Source organism: Vulpes vulpes, chromosome 2 (assembly GCF_048418805.1).
Source record: "Vulpes vulpes isolate BD-2025 chromosome 2, VulVul3, whole genome shotgun sequence".
NCBI classification, from domain to species: Eukaryota; Metazoa; Chordata; class Mammalia; order Carnivora; family Canidae; genus Vulpes; species Vulpes vulpes.
The window spans coordinates 164007121-164015080 of NC_132781.1; positions in this window are offsets into that span (position 1 = coordinate 164007121).

The window sequence follows — 7960 nt, forward strand, 5'->3', positions numbered from 1 at the left end:
GGGGTGGGCGTGGCCTCGAGCTGTCGAGGGGACCGAGAAAACAAGGGCGTGGATTAGAGGTTCCCGCTCTCTCCTGGATTGCCCCAGAGCCTGTGCCACCTCTGTAATCCCAGCCTGCGTTTTGTAATTTTAGAGAAGCGCTCTTAAGAGGAGGCCAGGAAAAAAAAAAAAAAAAGAGGAGGGCAGGAAGCAAAGTTGGAGCTGCTGCCCTTCAGGTGACTTTGAGGAAGCAAGGACAGCAACAGGCACTGAACAGGCAGGGTACCTAACATGCATCGCCTGGAGGCTCAGAGGAGAGATCACCCCGGATCACATATGGCAGATCATGGGCCTCATCATGTGCCAGGCACTAGGACACAGCAGTAAACAGGTGGCCTGGTGGCCTCAGCCACAGCAGGGAAGGCCCCTACCAGTCACATGTGGCTATGGGGCCCCTGAGAGGTGACCAGTGCCCACTGGGACGTGCTGCAGACTTAGCACCAAAAAAAAAAAAAAAAAAAAACGTGGGCACCTGGCTGGCTCTGTTGGAAGAGCATTTGACAACCCTTGATCGCTAGAGTCATGAGTTTGAGTCCCACATTGGATACAGAGATTACTAAAAACTTAAAAAAAAAATCAGTAAGCTTAAAAAATGTGAACATAGGGATGCCTGGGTGGCTCAGTGGTTGAGCATCTGTCTGCCTCTGGGCTCAGGGCATGATCCTGGGGTCCTGGGATCGAATCACGCAGCATGCTCCCAGCAGGGCACCTGTGTCTCCCTCTGCCGGAGTCTCTGCCTCTCTCTCTGTGTCTCTCCTGAATAAATAAACAAAATCTTTTTTTTTAAAAAGGTAAACTAGGGGATCCCTGGGTGGCTCAGCGGTTTAGTGCCTGCCTTTGGCCCAGGGCGGGATCCTGGAGACCCAGGATCGAGTCCCACGTCAGGCTCCCAGCATGGAGCCTGCTTCTCCCTCCTCCTGTGTCTCTGCCCCTCTCTCTCTCTCTGTCTATCATAAATAAATAAATAAATTTTTTAAAAGTAAACTATTTCGTTAATATTTTTATATTGATTTTATGTTAAGGTGAAAATATTTGGATAAACCGAGTTAAAGAAAATCTATTACTAAAATTAAGTTCATCTATTTCTTTTTACTGTTTAAAATGTGGCTACTAAAACATCTAAAATGGCGTAAAACTGGCTCGCTGTGATATTGTGGTTTGTAATAAATATATATGTGGTCTTCATCCACTGTTCCTGTGACTTGAGTGTCTCGTGTTATTCATAAGGAGCCCCTTTCAACCACACCTGAATTTATGTAAATGGGGTAACTTTTGGAAACCCGGTAAGTTTGGCGGGGGGTGTTGCCGGGGGAACCAACAAGGTGACTAGAGGGTTGGAACTTTCAGCCTCATTACCTGTAAGCAGTCTTGACATAAGAAAAATCACTTTAGGGGATCCCTGGGTGGCTCGGAGGTTTAGCAGTACCTTCAGCCCGGGGCTTGATCCCATGATCCCGTGATTCCGGGATCGAGTCTCAGGTCGGGTTCCCCGTGTGGAGCCTGCTTCTCCCTCTGCCTGTGTCTCTGCCTCTCTCTCTCTCTCTCTCATGAATAGATAGATAAATAAAATATTTCAAAAAAAAAAGAAAAGAAAAGTCACTTTAGGGGCACCCGGCTGGCTCAGTCGGTAGAACATGTGACTCTTGATCTCTGGGCTGTAAATTCAAGCCCCACCCACGTTGGGTGTAGAGATTACTTCAAAAATGAAATCTTTAAAAGTAAATTAAAAAATAAAAAACTCCGATAAATTAAAATGTCTTTCTGAGTTATCAACATCAAATATAATACCGGTGATCAGCTTTTATTCTACCTGAGTTTATTAAATTCATGCACCTGTTGCAATTTGTCAGCAAAAATGACTTAAAATGATAGTTGATTTTGTCTGTCTCATGAAGTTTCCATAGGTAATTGTTGGGAAGAAGAAGGTTGAATAGATAAAACGGTTTGTAGATAAACTTTATTTTTTTTAAGATTTTATTTTTAAGTAATCTCCACACCCAATGCAGGGCTTGAACTCACAATCCCGAGACTGAGTTGAACGCTCCACTGACTGAGCCAGTCAGGCGCCCCTGTAAGTAGACTTTTAAAGAGTTTCCAAAATCTTTGGTAATTTAAAACTGTGAAGTTTTGCTAGCTTAAAGAAGAAATCAGGTTCAAGTCATTGGCTATCTAAGTCTTTTCCAAGTAAGATTCTGGTGTAACAGCTCACAATTGCTCACTACTTAGTTTCCACTAGAAATTAAGGTTTCTAAGGGTTAGAGATATAATTAAGACTACTGAAAATAGTAAGGGAAACAACTCTGTGCAAGGAAAGATACATGTTTCTGGTGAGAAAGGAATGAGGGGGGATCCCTGGGTGGTGCAGCGGTTTGGCGCCTGCCTTTGGCCCAGGGCACGATCCTGGAGACCCGGGATCGAGTCCCACGTCGGGCTCCCGGTGCATGGAGCCTGCTTCTCCCTCTGCCTGTGTCTCTGCCTCTCTCTCTCTATCATAAATAAATTTTAAAAAAATTATAAAAAATAAAATAAAAAAAAAGAAAGGAATGAGGAATGGGAATACATTCTTTTTAAGGAAAAAGTAAGTAATTTTGTCCTAAAATGAGACTGGTTGTTTATTCTTCTTTTTCAACACTTAAAAAAAAAAACCTTCTTTTTTTTTATTTTTTATTTATTTATGATAGTCACACAGAGAGAGAAAGAGAGGCAGAGACACAGGCAGATGGAGAAGCAGGCTCCATGCACCGGGAGCCCGACGTGGGACTCAATCCCGGGTCTCCAGGATCGCGCCCTGGGCCAAAGGCAGGCGCTAAACCACTGCACCACCCAGGGATCCCAAAAAACAAAACTTCTATTTATTAAATAGTCTCTACTCCCAACATAGGGCTCAATATCCATGACCTTGAGATCAAGAGTCACATATTCAGACAGCCAGGCACTCCCTTGGTTTACTCTTTTTTTTTTTTTTTTTTTTTTGAGGCAGAGCACAAGCAGGGGGAGGGGGAGAGGGAGAGAGAATCCCAAGCACACACCATGCTCTGTGTGGAGCCTTGTGTGGAACTTGATCTCAGGACCCCAAGATCATGGCCTGAGCTGAAACCAAGAGTCCCTTAAAAAAAAAAAAAAAAAAAAAAAAAAAACTTTTGTTTACAATTTCTAATCAAGAGTAAATCAAGAGGCGCCAAGCAATGTTTATATCCAGTGTAGAACTCAAACCTACAACCCTGAGACGGAGAGTCACAAGGTCCACTGCCTGAGCCATCCAGGCACCCTTACCCATTGCATTTTTGTTAATTTTAGGTTTTGTTTATTTTTTAAAGATTATTTATTCATTTATTTTAGAGAGAGGAAGCGAGACAGAGAGAGCACAAGCAGGGGGGAAGCAGAGGGAGAGGGAGAAGCAGATTCCCAGCTGAGCAGAGAGCCTGACTCGATCACAGGACCCTGGGATCATGACCTGAGCCGAAGGCAGACTCTTAACTGAGCCAGGTGCCCCCCATGGCCATTTTTGAGTCTTCTGTCATTTATAAGTATGGTTCTGATGCTCTTATAAACATATTTAATCTTCAAGGAGATTCCTGGAAGAGACTTTTCGTGAATACAGGTTTCTGATACACTTCAGATCATAAAACTAAACTGGAGTAAGAATTTTCGGAACTAATAGAAAAACTGCTTTCAGACAAGAATACTGTGGGACTAAATGAACTGAGGACAATGATGATAGTTTTTATGACTCTTATTTGAAACATGGCCGGTTCTCTTATGTTTGCTCTTCCAGATTGAAGGAAACGCTTTCTCTTAACATATTTAAGACTTACAGAAGTTTGGCAAAATACTCCTTGGCGAACAAATGGAAACATTTATCGTTTTCTCCCTACGTGATCCCCTCTAGAATTTGGAAACTCTCAGCAAGTATTCTTCCCCTGAGGACAATTACAGTTATTTGCATAAATTTGGTAAAAATCTGTTCTCCTTGTAAAAGGACACCATTGGAAACATTGGTTTACTATCTAAGGCTTTGATTGGAAGATCATACTTGAGAGAGACGTGCAGACTCTGATGTGACCGGACAGCTTTTTTTTTTTTTTTTTTTTTTTTAAGATTTTAATTCTTTTCAAAGATTTTATTTATTTGAGAGAGAGAGAGAACATGAGCCAAGGAGAAGCAGGGGGATGGGCGGAAAAGAAGGAGAAGCAGACTCCTTGCTGAGCAGAGAGCCCATTGAGGGGCTTGATCATGGGATCATGACCTAAGCTGAAGGCAGACACTTAGCCAACTGAGCCAACCAGGAGCCTCAAGAATTTATTTTATTTTTTAAAGATTTTATTTATTCATGAGAGACACAGAGAGAGAGAGGCAGAGACACAAGCAGAGGAAGAACCAAGCTCCCTGTGGGAGCCCAATGCAGGACTGGATCCCAGGACCCCGGGATCACACCCTGAGCCAAAGGCAGATGCATAATGGCTGAGCCACCCGGGTGTCCTGAAATTTTTTTTTTTTTTTAAGTAATCTCTATAGCCAACATGGGGCTTGAACTCACAACCCTGAGATCAAGAGTCACACACTGTACTGACTGAGCCAACCAGGAACCCTTAACCAGACAGCTTTAAGAACTAAGATTGACTTTATGGAACCAATGAAACCTCTTGGAAAAATCAGCCTGATACCCTGCTCACAGGATTCCCAGAAACCTTTTCCAGGCAGCTTGCAACTTTAACTCTCCCTGATGCCGAAAACCGAATAAGCAATTAATCACATAATTCACCTAGGGACTGTTGTGTGTGCCCTCAACAAATATGCAAATATAAGCCTCCCTTTAGCAAACGGAATAAACTCGATTCCTGTGAATCAAGTGACTGGGTTTGTTGGATGACCTGGGTGTCAGGGTCAGCTCAGGATCAGTTCAGCCCTATCAGGACAGGACCTGACGTGGGGCTATTAGCCACTCACTCTTCTAGGAAACTACAAGATGCAGCTCCCGGGATCCCTCGCTAACAGCTACAATCCCAGGGACCAAGGTATTTGGTCCGTGCACCTGTAACTTGCCGGTAGAAACGTGTCTCTGCTAGGTTGCAACAGTCCACCTAAGTCCCGTGCTCCAGTGAGGATATGAAAAGTTACAGCCCAAGCCCTCTGCTCCCCAGACTTATCTAAATGCAGCACCAAGAGTTTTGCTCCTCGGGGCACCTGGGTGGCTCAGTTGGCTCAGCATCGACTCTTGGTTTCTGCTCAGGTCATGATCTCAAGGTCTTGAAATCGAGTCCTGTATCAGGATCTGTGCTCAGAGCAGAGTCTGCTTAAGATCTTCTCTCCTCTGGGGGATCCCTGGGTGGCTCAGCAGTTTGGCGCCTGCCTTTGGCCCAGGGTGTGATCCTGGAGTCCCGGGATTGAGTCCCGCATCGGGCTCCCTGCATGGAGCCTGCTTCTCCCTCTGCCTGTGTCTCTGCCTCTCTCTCTCTCTCTCTCTCTCTCTGTGTGTATCATAAATAAATAAATAAATCTTAAAAAAAAAAAGATTTTCTCTCCTCTGCCTCCCCCCCAATAAATAAATAAATCTTTAAAAAAGAGAGTTTCACTCCTCTAACTAGGGAGACCACAACTTCTTGCTCGTTCTCAGCAGGAAGCAGTTATGGAAGACTGATTCTGCCCAAGACCCCTCAAGCACGAGGAATGCAACAGCTCAAGGTGTGTGTTGGGGGGTGGGGGGGCACCGTAGAAGCAGGCCAGGAGCCAGCCTAATCCTTTCAGGGACGATAAATAGTGGCAAAACTCCCAGTGTTGATTCCAAGGAGCGAGCTGGTGCACATTCTTGAGGTATCTCTGTGGGACCCAAGCCCCTTTGAGCACTCAGATACCAGACCAGAGAATTGAAAATGCGGACCCCAGCCTGCCCAGTCCCATGCACCTTTGCCCGTTGCACCAGCCCTTCATGAACAGGTGTGCCCTCTTACCTTGAAACTTCCCTAGTTTTGTTGTTGGGGAGACGCCGCTTGGGAAATATCCCCAGTGTTCCCCTTACTTGTTGCACAGAAACCACTTCCTCTTCCTGTTCTTTGGCTTGGTTCTGTCTTTTAGTGACACCCACAAGGAGACCAAGCCAGTTTTGGGGAACACACTCCCTCAACCTCCTGGGAGGGGAGGGGGCTGCAGGTTGACCGGGTTTTCAATGGCTGAGGGTTTAACCCACCACACCTGTGTAATGAGGCCGCAAGAGCCCCTGAACCAGGAGGGTAGCAGAGCCGCTGGCTTGGTGAACACGTCGAGATGGGGGAAGGGAGGGCCGAGGGAGGGGACAAGCTCCTTGCCCTCCCACTTACCTTGCCCTAACTGAACACTCGGAGGAGTTGTGGGAACTTCTAATCTGTAACTCATCCTTTGGCCGCTTAGGGGACCGCAGAGGTGGTGTAGGTGGGGGTGGCGGGGGACCCCTAACGCAGCGCCCCTGAGCTGTGGGAGCCCAGGCGCTCTCCAGGCGATGGTGTGGAACTGAGGGCTGTCAGAGATCCTTCTGGGGCCCGCTGGGCCTCGAGCTTGCTTGGTGGGAAGGGCCCCTGCCCCCGCGCGGGCCAAGGGCAGCGCGTGTGCAACATAAACAACGAGGTCTTCTGTGGGGGGATTCGTGCTCACATGGTTTCTACCAGACAAGCCTCGCGGCTCTATCTCCTATCTCCGGGGCGGAATCTTGCCCCCAGTCCCCAGCGGGAGTCGGTGCGTGGGCTGACCGGTGCACTGGCTCCCAGCCAAACGGGTCGAGGGACTAAACGGGTCGAGGGGACCGTGCGGTCGGTCCCAGGTGAAGCAGCAGCCTGTGTCCCGAGACTCACTCCCCAGGGGCGGACTGTGAGACGGGGCGCACCCTGCGGCCCGCCGCCCTCCCTTCCCACACCCTGGCCCCCCTGAGGGGACTGTCCATTCTCAGAGCACAGGAAATGAATTCCATTTCCTTTCTCTGATTTGGCAGAATCTTGCCCAAGTCAGGTGGAGGCCCGGAGGCTCTCCGCCCTTAACATGTCTTGTCCACTTCCAGTCGGCTCCCTCCTGCGAGCTCCGGCCTGGGGCCTGGTCACCTGCCTGTGGCCTCTGGTCCGCACTGGGCCTGCACTCACGCTTTCCCTCTGAAACCGTCCCACGCCCTGAGGCCCTCTCTGGCAAGACGGCTTGACCGGCCCACAGTGCTACTGGGGAGGGGCACAGGGCACGGCTGGCGTGCAATTGCACAAGACTTTCCTGTGTCACCTACTTCTGTTCCCAGTGACTTTTTCTTGGACAGGAATTGATTTGTAATCAGAAAAAGGTAGCACTCAGGACGCCTGGGTGGCTCAGCGGTTGAGCATCCGGCTGTGGCCCAGGGCGTGACCCCGGGGTCCCAGGATTGAGTCCCACATCGGGTTCCGGGCAGGGAGCCGTCTTCTCCCTCTGCCTGTGTCTCTGCCTCTCTGTGTCTCTCATGAGTAAATAAATAAAATCTTAAAAAACAAAAAAATGTTAAAAACAGCACTGAGATGCACACTGGTGTATGCACAAATCTGCTCAAAAAGGTTGCCCAAGAGACAGATTAGGCATGGTCACTTCTGGGGAGACCTCTAGCCAGGGCTGAAATGGGAAAAGGATTAAGATTTGCACTACAGGGATCCCTGGGTGGCGCAGCGGTTCGGTGCCTGCCTTTGGCCCAGGGCAAGATCCTGGAGACCCGGGATCGAATCCCACATCGGGCTCCCAGTGCATGGAGCCTGCTTCTCCCTCTGCCTGTGTCTCTGCCTCTCTCTCTCTCTCTCTCTCTCTGTGACTATCATAAATAAATAATAAAAAAAATTAAAAAAAAAAAAAGATTTGCACTACATACAGGGCCCCTGGGTGGCTCAGCGGTTGAGCGTCTGCCTCTGGCCCAGGGTGTGACCCCGGGGTCCTGGGATCAGTCCCACTC